The sequence below is a fragment of the Pseudorca crassidens genome, chromosome 1 (genome assembly GCF_039906515.1).
Source record: "Pseudorca crassidens isolate mPseCra1 chromosome 1, mPseCra1.hap1, whole genome shotgun sequence".
NCBI lineage: Eukaryota > Metazoa > Chordata > Mammalia > Artiodactyla > Delphinidae > Pseudorca > Pseudorca crassidens.
Genome location: NC_090296.1, coordinates 41,537,852 through 41,552,915, shown reverse-complemented (window position 1 = coordinate 41,552,915; position 15,064 = coordinate 41,537,852). Strand labels below are relative to the sequence as shown.

The 15,064-nt window shown below is 45.9% G+C and overlaps 1 long non-coding RNA gene across 1 annotated transcript in view; it reads right to left on the bottom strand.

The window, feature by feature from the left end:
* The window catches only part of LOC137226248 (uncharacterized), a 122,697-nt gene extending 107,848 nt beyond the window's left edge, over nucleotides 1–14,849 (bottom strand). The window contains exons 1-3 of the long non-coding RNA XR_010944272.1: nucleotides 14,506–14,849; nucleotides 13,303–13,351; nucleotides 645–722 (exon numbers count right to left, since the gene is read on the bottom strand). This is a non-coding gene — a long non-coding RNA (uncharacterized lncRNA). The remainder of the gene's footprint in view (nucleotides 1–644; nucleotides 723–13,302; nucleotides 13,352–14,505) is intronic.
* Between the last annotated feature and the right edge of the window lie 215 nt (nucleotides 14,850–15,064).

The window sequence follows — 15,064 nt, the reverse complement described above, 5'->3', positions numbered from 1 at the left end:
ACTACTAACTGGTTAAGCCAGAGAATGAACCCAGGAAGTCTGCCTTCAAGGCTCCTAACCACTCTGTGGTCCCCACGGGCAATCTGCTGAGTGCACGAACCACAGCCTTTTCTTTCCTTGCCTTAATCTCAGTTTCGCACTGGAGCAAATGCCCCACTTGGGGCTACCAACCCCACAAACTTCTGCAACAAGACACTTCCCCCTTCTGGGCACAGCCTTTGTACCCCAAAGCCCTGCAGTCAATTCCACATGGCTATCTAGGGCTAAAGAAAAGTGAGCTGCAGACTCCTTTGTTCCCTGGGTAAATTCCATTTCCTTTTCTATTGTCCAAGGATTCTTAGTGATGTAACATTACACCCAGCGTATCCTGCTTTTAAAAGGAAGCTTCCATGGAGGTTGGCAAATTACCCCTCATAGCTCCGTGAATGATGCAGTCACAGGAGATGAGTGGAAGCCGTGCACCCTGTGTCAGTAATTACAGGCTCGGACTCGGAGGAAAGAAGGGATGAGGGCAGACGAGTACAGCTGGGTGTGGGAGGCTGACCAGGACGGGTCTGCGAGGGCCAGGGAGTGGGAAGCCAGGCAGCTGGGGAGGTTATATCACCTCCGGCCCCAACCATGTCCTTCCACCCTTTGCTCCTTACCTTGGGTTTCTTTTTTGATGTGTGTTTTTCCTCATCTCAGATCTCTTTGTCCATCTTCCTATACCAGCACCAGATGGCCTGTGAGGATCAAAATAAAAGCTCTTAGGGCATCCTCATGTCAAACAATCTGTGTTTTGCTTCTTCATTTGGGTTCTCTGATCTGTATTACGTGGGAGAATCTGCCAGGAACACTCCAGGAATTTACTCCAGAGAAAAGATGGAAGGGACTAGAAAACAGAGGTCACCATGTCCACTAACCCTCAAACTGGGCTTCTTCAGTTACTCCTTTTAATTTTAAAGTGGTATTAATACATTTGATACCTGGAAATAATTTAATCTCTTAGACCTGTACTGTGGCTATTTAAATTATAACTTTAATAAAGGTGAAATAAAATTAAAAGTTCAATTCTTCAGTTGCACAGCCATAGTTCAAGTGCATGTGGTGAGTAGCAACCACGCCTGACAATGCAGATATAGAACATTTCCATTACAGCAGTATTGGGCTGCGCCTCACAGACCTGCAAGCCTTGTAATTGCCCAGCTGAGAGACTGAAGAAAGTGCCTGGAGATGGTGACAGAGACATCAATGGTTTATAGGATAGGGAATCTTACAAGTGTGAAGCAAAGTCCTGGAACGACACCCCACTGAGCATGGCGGACAGCATGCAGAACGTGGCATTCCTGGTGAGGGGAGGGTAGTGGAGTAGAAGCTTACCATTTATAGGGGGAATTGACATCAGGTTGGCTCATCAGTTACCAGGGAAACCAGCAGAGCACGTCCCTCACAGCAACTTGGGTTAATGATTCTCACTGGGGCAGATGTTTCCCTTTGATAATCTAGCATGGTGGAGCCTTTCTCCTCTAACACTTAGAACAATCACTAGCTGGGGCCAGGGGCAAACACACAGGCAGTTACTGATTAGGCTCTATAATTAAGAGGGAAGGTCAGTCAGGTGAATAGGATGTAAGTGAAGCAGGGACTAGTCAAGCAGCGGATGTACTGAGAGTAAGAGAACTGCCATCCTGATGCCCTGACCATACACTCCACCCATATATACCCTCCACAACCCTCACAATCTTGATCTGCCCCTCTCCCAAGATATCCCTGGGGTCATGTATGTAGAGATGTACTGCAACCAAATACCACAAGTGCAATACAGACAACAGCAGCTAAAGAGTGTCAAGAGTGAGATGAGTGAGTATTATTGCCCTGCTGATGACACTTCACTGGGTCAGAACTTCTGAAGGATGAGCTAAAAGATACTGTTAGCAATGAGGTAAATATAAACCCTCCGGACAGCCCACTCAGCACTTTTTGGAAACCACTTAGTCAACGACTCCATTCTCTATCTCCTCTCCAGGAGTAGTTTCAGTTCCAAGGGTGAAATAGGGGCCCCCAAAATTATCCTGGCATTCAGAGTGGGGCATCCAGGACATGTGACAGCCTCTGACCTTGATGGCATTTGGATATTGGCTCTGTCTCTGCTGATGCCTTTGTCCTGCTGGGGTCTCCAACATGTATGTTCCATTTGTTGACAGCATTCCCACATCAAAGCTGAGAGGCTTCATCCAGGCTACCAGCCCTCTCAGTCACCTCCAGCCCTTTTGGGGACATGTAGGAAACTTCCAGATGCTTCTGTAGACCACTCTGTGTTGAGGCTGCCCCAAGACCCCTCATGTGGTCACCCGCAGGCAAAGGTTCCCAGATCTCCAATTTCCTCCAAGTTGATCTGTGGTTTTTATCTCTCCCCCTTTTGGACATGGCTTAGGATGGTGGTCTCTGTGTCCATTCTCCAGCGCTCAGAAGGCTCTAAGCTCTAGTCACCCATCCTTAAATTTCTTCCTTCCTCCTGCAAGTCAAACCCTTATCTCTTTTTGGGGGAGAAGACACCACTTCTTCTTGTGTTCTTCCTCTTTTCTATCGTTTATGCAGAGGTCAGCAAACTTTCCAAAAAGGGCCAGAGAGTGAGTATTTTAGGCTTAGCAGTCCATACAGTCTCTGTTGCAACCATTCACCTCTGCTATTCTAGTGCAAAAGTACCTATGGACAATACATAAACAAATGGGAGTGACTGTGTTCCAATAAAACTTTATTTACAAAAGCTTTACCCCTGCAGGCTGTAACTTGCTGACTCTGTTTATAAAGTCTGGACTCTAGGTCCTCTTGTCTTTGGCCCTTAGTATTGAGAAACAAGCTTTTAGAATTAAAAAAAGAAAAATTATTCAAGTGCCTGGCTCTTACATTTAAAAGTCAGATAAATCTACTATAGATTTAAAAAATCTACCATTGAACTCAAATACCAAGAATTTCCCTCTTTCTTCTAGGATACTGATCCCACCCTAGGGGGAAGGCATTTAGAAAGTCCCCATGGATACCTGAATGGTAAGAGAAAGGATATGGGTAAAAGATTAGAAAATAGTTAAAATCATATTTCTCAGCTACATTACAAAATGGACTAGCAGTTCTTATCTGTGATTGTGAGGATTAATGAAAAAGGGTATTCTGCAAAATGTGCCTCACACATTGTCAGGCACATTCCATAAATGCCATCCCTTTCCATTACTAAACCTCTAGGGTGAACACTGATGTCATGGGAGCAACAGCTGGAAGGCTTGCTCTCTCCTAAAGTACCTACAGTCATCAGCTTATTGAGCTGAAATGCATCACTTTTTCCATTCTTAAAAAGAAAATGCAGATTTCCCCCAAAGGAAAAATGTTGAAACTCTCCTTTTTCTTAAAGCCACATGGCAGAAAGCTGGGGGCCAGATCCTTGGGGAAGGAGCCGTCAGCCGGCTGGTTTTGGAATGGAAAAAAAACCCAGTATCCCCTGCAGGAAGGAACTGCTTGTCCATTTTAGAGGAGAGGACACTGAAAATGAAGAGGAGGGCTAACATCAAATTTCACACACTTCCCCGGCATGAGTCAGGACTTTCTTGGTGGCAAGTGATAGAAACTTAACCAAACTAGGTTAGGCAACTATGGTTGAACAATTAAATTGTGGCTGGTTAGGAAGGTAGCTGGGCCACAGGAGCACTCTCCCCACCTCTCCCTGGCCTTTCTTATCCTCTGTGCTGGACAGACCAGATTCCTCCCTGTGGGAGGCAAAGCGGCTGCTGACAGTTCCTAAGTCTCAATCCCTCCTCCTCACTGGGAGGGCAGAGATTCCTTTCTCTGCATCCACTTTTAAAAATTCCAGGGAATGGGACTTCCCTGGTGGTGCAGTGGTTAAGAATCCGCCTGCCAAAGCAGGGGATGCAGGTTCGAGCCCTGGTCCAGGCAGATCTCACACGCCATGCAGAACAACTAAGCCAGTGCGCCACAACTACTGATCCCGTGCGCTACGCCACAACTACTGATCCCGTGTGCTACAACTGCTGAAGCACGTGTGCCTAGAGCCAGTGCTCTGCAACAAGAGAAGCCACCATAACAAGAAGCCTCCGCACCACAATGAAGAGTAGCCCCCGCTCGTCGAAACTAGAGAAAGCCCACGTGCAGCAACAAAGACCCAGTGCAGACAAAAATAAATAAATTAAAAAAAAAATTCCACGGGGGCTTCCCTGGTGGCGCAGTGGTTGAGAACCTGCCTGCCAACGCAGGGGAAAACGGGTTCGAGCCCTGGTCCGGGAGGATCCCACATGCCGCGTTGTGACTGGGCCCGTGTGCCACAACTACAGAGCCTGTGCTCTAGAGCCCACGTGCCACAGCTGCTGAGGCCTGCGCGTCTGTAGTCCTTGCTCTGCGGCGGCGGGGGTGGGGTGGGGGGGTGGGCCGCTGCAATGAGAAGCCGGCGCACCACAATCAAGAGTGGCCCCCGCTCGCCGCAGCTAGAGGGGGCCCACGAGCAGCGGCAAAGACCCAATGCAGCCAAAAATAAATTAATTAATTAAAAAAAAATTCCAGGGAAGGATTCTGATTGGCCCAGCTGGGGCCACACATCCACTCAGCTGACCATGGTCATCGCTGTCCCCATTCCAGCCATGTGGGGGAGGTGGCAGGCCCAGGGGTGGGCCAACAGGCCCCCATCTTTGTCTTGGCCCAGGCCCAGGACAGTAATACTTTGTTGTGTTGGTCATGTATAAAGTTGTTTGCTACCATGTTGACGCAAAGCTGACAGATTTTTGTTCTCCTCAGGCAAAATCTGCATTTTAGGTTGATATCTTGGAAACTCTGACTGTCCTTAGGAAAGTGTCATCTGAACTGTGGGCCTTTACTGACTTTGTCCTTGGTGAGGCTCTGTGGTGGAGGCAGGCCAGTGAGCGTGTGACGAGCCCGCCCTTTCTGGCGATGTCACGTTCCGTTTCCTCTCATGGTCATTGAGTCTGCCTAACGCAGCCCCCCAGCGGCCAGCCCAGTGTTCCCCAGGGCTGAGGATCTAATGTCAGTAGGACACGATTCGATTCACATTGAAGATGGATATTAAGTCTTTTTACTCAGGGTCTTGTCAAGAAAAACAAATCTGCCTGCTATCAAAGGCAAAGAAAACGCCCCTTCCCGTAACAGCGGTTGTCTGTGCTCACTGATATCGAAGAGCCTGTCTGTCTCCAGGCCTCTGAGGTAGTTTTTGTCAAGGTCAATTGGACTGATCTTTTTCAGCAATAACCCAGAGAGGATTAAATTAATATCTGACCTTTAAAGAGCTTTATCTTTGGGGAACCAGGCTAATTAAAAAATTAAAAGGCTGCTTTTAAAAAATATTTAGTCCACAGCCTAGGGAAAGTATGAACACACTGCTTATAGTGGCAGAAATATCCAATAGAAAATTTCAAACAGCAAGCTAGATCTGTTACTGTGGATGAACTCAATGTGGAGGGTTCTGGAGTCAAGCAGAAGTGGGTTCCAATACTGTCTCTGCTGCTTTTGAGTCGTGTGGCCTCAGGCAAGTGTCTGCTCTTCTCCAAGCTCTGTTGTCTTATTTGTAAATAGGGGTTGTTGAGAGGACTAAATGAGATAGTACATGTAAAGCCCTGTCATTTAGGTTAGCTATTAATATCACTTGGACGTGTTTACATTTTTTAAATTTAAAATTTAGCTCTACTTACTGGCCCTATCATGTTGACAGTTGAATAGGATCTCTTTCTTTTTTTTTTTTTGCGGTACGCGGGCCTCTCACTGTTATGGCCTCTCCCGTTGAGGAGCACAGGCTCCGGATGCGCAGGCTCAGCGGCCATGGCTCATGGGCCTAGCCGCTCCGCGGCATGTGGGATCTTCCCGGAATGGGGCGCAAACCTGTGTCCCCTGCATCGGCAGGCAGACTCTCAACCACTGCCATTTAACAAAATGGCTGGGTATCTTATGCCCAGAACTCAGAGAAACCTCTAAGTTCTGAGATGGCTCTACTTTGGACCAGATGTTACCAGCACAGATACAGCAAAGCCAGCACCCCAGCTGCCCCTGTACTCAACCAGATACCATTATGACAACTCTGCTACTACCAAAGCCATCTTGAGGAAATCGTAACATGAGAAGAGGGATGGTGGTGCTGTCCAGGAAAGCTAGGAACATTTCCATCCTTTAAGTTCTGTCGTTAGTTTTCCATTCAAGGAGATACTGATCATTGTTAAAGATTTTCATCCAAAGCAGTGTTCTTGATACTGGTTTTCTTTTCATCAGTTTATATACTACTTGAACTTATCGCTTTTGCATGTTGACAAATATCATAAAGCCATAGGGACTCTGAGATGGCCTAAAAATAAGAGCATGGACTCTTCCTGGGAGAGAGTTTAGTCTAATTTCAAAGGCCTCTAGCCTCTTGCTACTCAAAGCCTGGCACATGGACCAAGCTTGGACATTACCTGAGCACTGGCTAGAATTGCAGAAGAGCTGGGCTGACCCCAGACCTATTGAATCAGAATCTGCAGTTTAACAAGATCCCCAGATGGTGCCAATGCACACTACAGCTGGAGGAGCACTGTTTTCATCCTCGGCTGCACATCAGAATCACCTGGGGAGCTTTAATAAATACTGATGCCTGGGTCCCGACCAAAGGATCCCAAAATAATTGGCTTTGGGATTTTTTAAACCTCCCCAGCTGATTGCAATGTGTAACCAAGGTTGAGAACTTGCGGTCCAGAGACATTCTTTTCTCTAACGCATTCCTACAATATTTATTTCTCTAAAACTGAAAAATCTCTCAAGCTGCAGTGAAGGCTCATTTCATGTTGTTTATGTCAATGGACAGATGGCCATTTTCTAGATAATGCCGCACAATTTGAAGATTCACTTTGAATTGTAAAAATAACCTTCAGGAATTTCTCCTGAAACTTTGCCAAGGTCTCTACATCCCTCTTTTATTGTGAAGTCCAGAACTAGACCTAGTCCTCTAACACAGCCCTAAACAGTGCTGAGCATCAGCATAAAGGACTTTTGTGTTCTTCTGAATGAAAGGTACTGTTATATATAAAGTCAGACCATTTGAATAGGGGGTGGGGGAAGGGAGCAGCTTTAATGGCCAAGCAAAAGATTCTCTCATGCCTACACTCAGTCTGGGAGTGAATGAGCCAGTTATACTAGGAGAAAATCCACCTTCCCAGTTTTGAGCTTCCCTAATGGAGCAATAAATGTGTTGTTATTTAACCAAATAATTCATAAATCTTCTTGTATCTGTAATTCACGGACAACCAAACAGATAAACTCACCTGTATCAAACTTTTAAACAGTTTTACTGATTCAAAAATTTGGCTGATGTCACAAGCATAAAAGTCACCTGAACCTTAGGCCTTAGAGACCAGTGACCTCCAAACCTAACTACTCAACTTATAAGAATCACCTCTGCTGCTTACTAAACACATATAGACGTTTGGGCAAAGGTATTTGTGGTTTTAAAAAAGCACAGTTCTTCTCAAACTTTAATGCGGAGGGCTTGCTAAAAATTTAGATTCCCATTCCATAGGTCTGCGGTGGGGCCTGAGATTCTGCATTTCTAAGTGATCTTGAAAGTGATGCTGTGCAGTTGCTTCCCAGACCACACTTTGAGTGACAATGCCCTAGTAAATTCTAACAATCAGTCAGTTGGGGGACCGGAACTTTAGGCATCTCAGATATGCCTGAAATATGAAAAAGCTCATCTCCAATGTTTATCAGCAGCTCAGGATGTGTCAACGAGAGTGGGACATAGGCTGATATAAAGTGTCAGTGGGCAAATTCAATTTCAGTTGGTGGAAGAAACTTGGTTGAGAATGTTTAATTACATTCATGCTTTGACAACACAAGAAGAGACTGGAATCTTAGTTCCTTTATTTCTCCAGGATATATTCTTTAAGAGTTCACCAGCAAACACAAGGGCAAGAGGAACCGTTACTTTAAATTCATATTATTTTAGCTGATGTATCTGGAGCACGGTGATAAATTAATTATGACGGCTGGTCTGATTCACAATCATATTCTAACCCAATTTACACTTCGCATTTGCAGAACTGAAATGTGATGCATTAAAATGGTGCACACATCACAGATTTTTCTCTTCACTGAACCCATGGAGCGAGGAGCTCTCTCAGCTTTTTTACTGAAGCACCTGCCGATACGCCCAGGCCAGCAGTGAATCCAGCCTCCTGCTCCCAGCAGGGAGGCAGGGAGAAAGGAGGATTCGACGCTGAAGCCTCAGTCGCTGCGTAAGGGGCAAAGCCTGCTTGAGAGAGGGAGTGGGAGTCCTTAAAAAAATAACTTCCTGGCTTAATGACCGAGGCAGGCTTATTCACCGGAAGAGGGAGCGGCGCGGGGTTGTTACTAAACATAACAGATGGCAGCTGTCTGCGGCTATATAGGGCGCGATGACAAATCCCCCGGGCGGCCCCTGGCGCTCGGGGGTGCGCGAGAGAGGCGGCGAACGTGGGCGCAGCTGCTCGCCCGGCTCGAGGACGGGGAGGAGGCTGCCCGCCCGCGAGGCCCGGGGAGTGCGGGGTTCGCCGCCTGCCCGCGCCCAGGTCCCGCGGCGAGCAGGGCTCCGGACGCCTGGCGGGCCGCGGCTGATCCAACTCCCGGCCGGGCAGGCGGGCTCTCGGTGGCTTCACCTGACCCCGCACCTGCTGGCACCCAGCCCCTCGTGACGCTCGGGGAGGACGTGGATCCCGCGCCGCCGGCTCCCAGGGGCTTGTTAACGACCGCGCAAGTACTTATCCCGGCCTGCGATGCTCCGCGCCCAGTAGGTGTGCGCTGATGAGTTAAGACGCGCTCTCCCGTCATCAACCTTAAAAAGTCCCTGTGTGGCTAGAGAAATGGTTGGCACACACACACTAAGGATGACACCGAACTACGTCTGCGGGTTAATTTTGTGTGAAATGGGTCCTGGCCATGATTTCTATGCGGTAAACCTATTTAATAAACCCTAAATCAATCATCCACTCACTACATTTTGATACCTGTCAAAGGACTTTTTTCCTATGAGAAATTTTTTCAAATGGGGAAAATCTTACAGGGCTAGAAAAGTTAAGTCGCTCTTAGAGATACATTTTAAAAATTACTTTAATTGAAATACTAAAATGAAATTGGACAGCACTACCAGTGGGGTACTCTTCCTGAAAGACAGGGTGACGGAGTTAGGTTTCTGAGCTGTGGCTGCTCCTGGGGCAAAAGGGAGGGGATCTGGAAGTCTGAGCACTGAATAGCCAGGCATCACTATAATTTTCAAACTGCAAAGACCATTTAAGATTGAAGGCCAGACAAACTGTATACATCAGACAGTTTATCTCTAAATCAGTGGGAACTGCCGGACCAGGGGCAGAGGAACTGCGTCAGCAGTCTCGGGCTAAGGTTCTAGGTCTCTGAAACGGGCTGCAAGAATGGCCACAGGGGGTCGTGGTGCATATCATGGGGTTCACTCTGGCCTATGTGGCAGAGTCCACGAAAAAGCCTCCTGACCCCACCCCTCATGGGCTTCTAGCCTCTCCATCAACAAATGTCAGGGACCCAGCCTTCCTTATCCTCAGTTGTCTTGCAGCACTTTTCACTGAAGCTGGGAAAGGCTAAGGTTCATTCATTCATTCAACAAATGCTTATTAAGGACCTTCTATGTGCTAAACCCTGGTGCTCAAACTCTGAGCAAAGCAGGTGAGAATCCCCGTCCCCTTGGCGCTTGCAAGAAGCAAGAGAAATCGATAAACTCTATGGACAGTGTCAACCTGAAGATGAGCTGGCACTAGTTTCCTGTAAATTGGATCCTTCCTTTTGACGTAAGGAGAATTCTGACTCACTGAGGGTCCTCCCAACATGTGAAGCTATTATTGTATTCAGTAATGAAGAAGAAGGCATAGCTGATGGAGGAACCCATATGTTTGAAAGAATAGAAGAAAGGTCTAAGTTCTTCTTATGACTTTATCTGGTGGAGGGGTCTTTCGCCACATGCGAATCTCTCCTCGGTAATGTGGGTCTGTGGATACAATAGGAGTTTGACTGTGAGGCTTAAAGGAACTTGGACTTCATGTCTCCATTCCTGGAAACAATTAGGTCAGACAGAAAAGGCAGGGCCTCTGGTACTCACCTTCACTGGGATCACAATCTATTAACCCTGTTTAACTGTCCTCACTCCCCTCTCATGTCCTCACTTCTCTCCTTCCTCACCTTCAAGTCCATGGCCAAGCATTATAATTATTCCCTTGTCTCTGTCACAGGATCTGTTTCAGTGGTTTCCACAGCCTAAAAGAAATCGTATATCCACCCTAGAAAAGCCAGAATAAATAACTCACATGTCAAACTTCTTTGCTTTTGGCCATAGCAAAAGTAATTCATTGCGGTGATGCTGGCTGAGCATTTCACCACTTATTGAGAAGTATTTGGAAGTTAATACCAGAATGTCACATCAGGCCACAATGAATATTAGATGTAATTGACTGCGCACTCACAGACTCACACACATACACACACACACACACACACACACACTCACATTCATGCTTAAGTCAACTCTGTCATAAACTTACACATACCCATTTTACAAACACGGGTTTATTTATTCTCTTTTAATCCCTATGTTTTCCATATAGAATCTGGATTTTAAAAACTCCTCTTTATTATTGCTATAGGTTATGGTTATGGTTACACTTATTCAAGATGATTTAAGGTAATATATGGATGAATTTTAAAATTTTTTAATAATTATGCATATAGTTTAAAGTATATTTGAAAAATATAAATCAGCTATCAAACCATCATTTCACAGAAAATACTTAGGAGGCAAACAAGATTTTAAAAAGTGAGTTGATGAAAAATATTAAGGTAATTATAATGCACATGGTACCCAGATATGACAAAAATAACACAGGCAATAAGGAACACCTAACAGTTAAGTCATAGGTTCACAGATGATCCAGGAAGACCAAAAAAGGCAACTGCAGCTGGCCCTGCAGAAAGGGCCCTGAATGTAGTCTGCTGCAGTCTGAGTCTGCCAAACATTCCATCCGTCTTCACTAGCAGATAAATAAAATCAGGTACCCATGGCTTGAGAAAAAAACTTTTTCCCACAACTCAAGAAAACTATGCCATACAGTTTTATCAGCAGAACACTTTCCGGCTCACAGGACATCTGTATTTAATGTGATCGTGGTTTTAGATCTTTAGAGCTTGAAGGCATTAGAAACATGCCAGAAATCCTCCAGTCACAGAAAAGCTGTTTCCTTTAGAAATCACCCAGGATTTAAATTCCTGTTTGGAAAGTTCTGTATAAATCACGAGCTATTTTTCCCTTCCCTTGAACATTTTAACCTTCAACTCTAAAGAAGCTAATTTAACAGAACTTCAAAACTTAAAATGGATTTACTTACATTTTTATAAGAAGAAACTATCATATAGACTCTGAATCATGCCGTGTTCCTCAGGGGTACTAACGGCCTTAGCAGGATGTTTAGCATGGCTGGTTCCTGGTGCTAAATGCCAGTGAACTCCCTCTAAGTCTTTGTGACAACCTGCCCCCTTCCCTGCACATATGCACATTCCAACTGCCCTCAGTGGGGCAGTAGCACACTGGCTTGAACTGCCAGTGTGAACTGCCTTACTTACTGAAGAGAAACCTGAGACCCAGAAGGAAGTGATTTGCCCAAGGACCTACACCAAACTGGTATTGTGTTGGGTTTCCAGATTGAAAAGAAGAGAGCCGGGACTTCCCTGGTGGCGCAGTGGTTAAGAATCTGCCTGCCAATGCAGGGCACCCGGGTTCGAGCCCTGGTCCAGGAGGATCCCACATGCCACGGAGCAACTAAGCCCCTGCGCCACAACTACTGAGCCTGCACTCTAGAGTCCGTGAGCCACAACTACTGAGACCGCGTGCCACAACTACTGAAGCCAGCACGCCCACGCACCTAGAGCCCGTGCTCCGCAACAAAGAGAAGCCACCGCAATGAGAAGCCCGTGCACCGCAACGAAGAGTAGCCCCCGCTCACCGCAACTAGAGAAAGCCCGTGTGCACAGCGATGAAGACCCAACACAGCCAAAAATAAATAAATGAATAAATAAATAAATGTTAAAAAAAGAAAAAAGGAAGAGAGCCTCAGATAACCTCGCATGCTGAGAGATGACTGAACGGGAGGTGAGGAAACCTAGGAGACGTATCAGGGGTGGCCCAGCCAGGTCTAACAGAGAAGCAGAGCACGTTGCTACAGTTGCAGATTGAGCACTCAAGGGACTCGGCCACCAGGTCATCTCTCCTAGGGGCTCACGGGCATTGGGGACACTTCTAACCGCATCACCCCCTGACTCTTTTTTCCTGCTTTGCTTCCCCTCAAACTGTTTCCTCATTGCCTCTGCCTCTTCTACCCTATTTCTGACTATTACATTCACACTTTCCGCAAGAAAATACTAGTGGGATCATTGGACATCGCCAGTATAAAGCATGCCATTAAGGCTGAGTTTTTTTGCCCGCTACCGCAATGGTGCAGTCCGAAGCTGATTGCTTTGGCTTAGGACCAACAGCCTATTTCCCCAGCAGGGGGCAGCAGAGCTCGTCGGCATCTTAAGGTCCTATTGCTCAATGTGGAGTCTGAAGCCAGACTGCAGGGATTTGAGTCAGCCCCATCCCATAGTCCTTATGTAACTTCAGCTGTTTGTGCATCAGTGTCCCATTGGTAAATGGATAAAATGACACATTGATAGTATACACCTCAAAAGATGTACGTGTGTGTGTAGAACTGGAGCTTAAATTAAAAGTATTTAGCACTTAGTAAGCATTTGATGAAACTAACAATTGTTTTTGTTGCTGCTACTATTCTTATTAATAAGGAGAAGATGGATGATGATGACGATTAAAGTAGAAAGTTAGAACTTGTATCTCCTGACCTCTCTTCCCTGCTCCACCAGTGCTTTTTCAGACTTTTCCACTCAAGTATCTCTATTGGCCAAAGGCAGTGAAGATGCAGACCCCAGGAGGAGGGAGGGGAGGCGAAGGTTCTAAGTGTCCTAGTGTAAGTCTTATATTTGAAATCACTTGTTTTATCTTCTTTCACTTGTTTTACCTTTGTTTTATATTTAGTTTCACATATCACTTACACAGTATGAATAGATTCAATGTGCTTTTTAATATGCTATTCCTTAATACAGTCATGCCTGTTCTAATCAAAATGTTTTAAATTACTTACCAGATCACTTCAAATGTTTAGTTTTTGTCCAAAAAATATTTAAGAGAAATTCATGCCCCAGGGAGTTTCCCTCCAAACACATGCCCAGGGGTATGCATACCTCATTCTGTGTCACCATAATTCTCATGCCTTCGTGGTTCAAGGTTTTCCTTCCAGAAAGATCAAACAGAAAGACATGCAGTCAGTCATTAAATTGTCAAATAGTTATAAAACTTAATTTTGTGGAAGACATGTAATAATTACTACAGAGGATTCAACCACACACCACCTCTAATCTCCAAGAGTTTATCATGTTTAGCTATGCTGGTGGTGGCTTCTGGATGTGACTCACATCTCCGCCTTCCCCAGCTGGTGAGGAGGGATGTAAACCCATTTGTGCCCAAATTTCAGTGGCTCCAAGACCCTTTCTCCCTATTTGGTCATAGAAAACCCTTCTTTGACATAGTCCCCTCTAAGAATCCCAGGGTCCTTACAGGTATCCACAAAGTAGTCCCATTGGTCCCTTGCTGCTGCTGGTAGTCAAATACAACTCAGTCTTAGGATCCAACAAATCCATGGAGGTTTCCTTCTAGGCTGGCATCTGCCCACGGTGCCACTGCTAGCATCAGGGTGCCAGCAGGGCTGAAGACGTGCTATGCCCCTATTCCATTATTCTCATAAAGAGAGGAGAATCTACTTTTACTTTTGCCCATTTGGGGGTCTCACAGCAAGCTCTTGAGCTCCCAAATAACATGAACGGAGTGATACCATCTTCCTCTTGCCACCTGAGCCAGGACTCTGTTGCCTCCAGCCTCTAGATTTCCACAGAAGTGCTGCCTGAGTGTTACCTTATTCTCACTCCAATCACTGCTGTCACCACTGCCCTGATATGCACAGAGCAGGAAACCCTCCTTGGCCGGCAGACGAGGCTGTGGCCGCTCTGAGACTGCCAGAGGCTGCACCTAAGGCAAGAGATGCTAGTCACCACTCAGGGAGAGTGAGAAGAATGTGTCTAAGCTGCACTCAGCTGGAGGTTGCTTGAGCCCTAAAGTGTTATGGTCCTTCCTGTGCACACAGAGCCCCACCTCTCACAGAACGTGATACAAACAGAGGGGACTCCTACCACATTTCCTGCAAGCGTTTCCTGTAACTTGGTTTTGATTATGGCTGTATATTTCCAAACCCCAGCTGGACAAAGATAAAATCTTTTTCATGTAAATCAGTGAATACAGATAGCTCTGGGGACCCCTTCCAGGTCCATGGGGGTGCCGTACTCTCTCTCACCTCAGAGCCTTCCCCATGCTATTCCCTCTACCTGTCTTACCTTTCTCTCTCCTTCCTTATGCCATTCACTCTGAGTAATTCTTATTCTTCCTTCAGGTCTCAGGTCTTTCCTCAGAGAAGACTTCGTCGACCCCTGGCCCCCACTTCTGAATTGGATGCCCTTCCTCAGGTCTCACATAAACCCTTCAACTTTCCTTTCTTATGATTACACTTTATAGTACTTGCTGGTTTGATTGTTTCTCTCCCCTGGAAGATTTAATCCTGTGAAAGTGGGGATCATAACTGTCAAAAGCCAGTCCTTGCCTAATGTTCAACAGAGATGTCATCAGCACTTGTTAACTGAATGCAGGAATGGAGGGTGGCTTAGCTCCACTCTCCAGAAACTTTTTGTGTCACATGGTAAAGAGGAGAGAAATAGCTATTGGGCAGGATATATTCTTTTGGTCTAAGCCATGTTCAGATGAACAAAATGACCAAATTGTGGTACAGCCAATCAGATGCTTTAGACCATCTTAGGAAACTATTTGACTCATCTTAAATGCAATAATACCCAGGACAGAGAAACTGATGATGCAATCTTACTCTCCAAAACAGAAGGT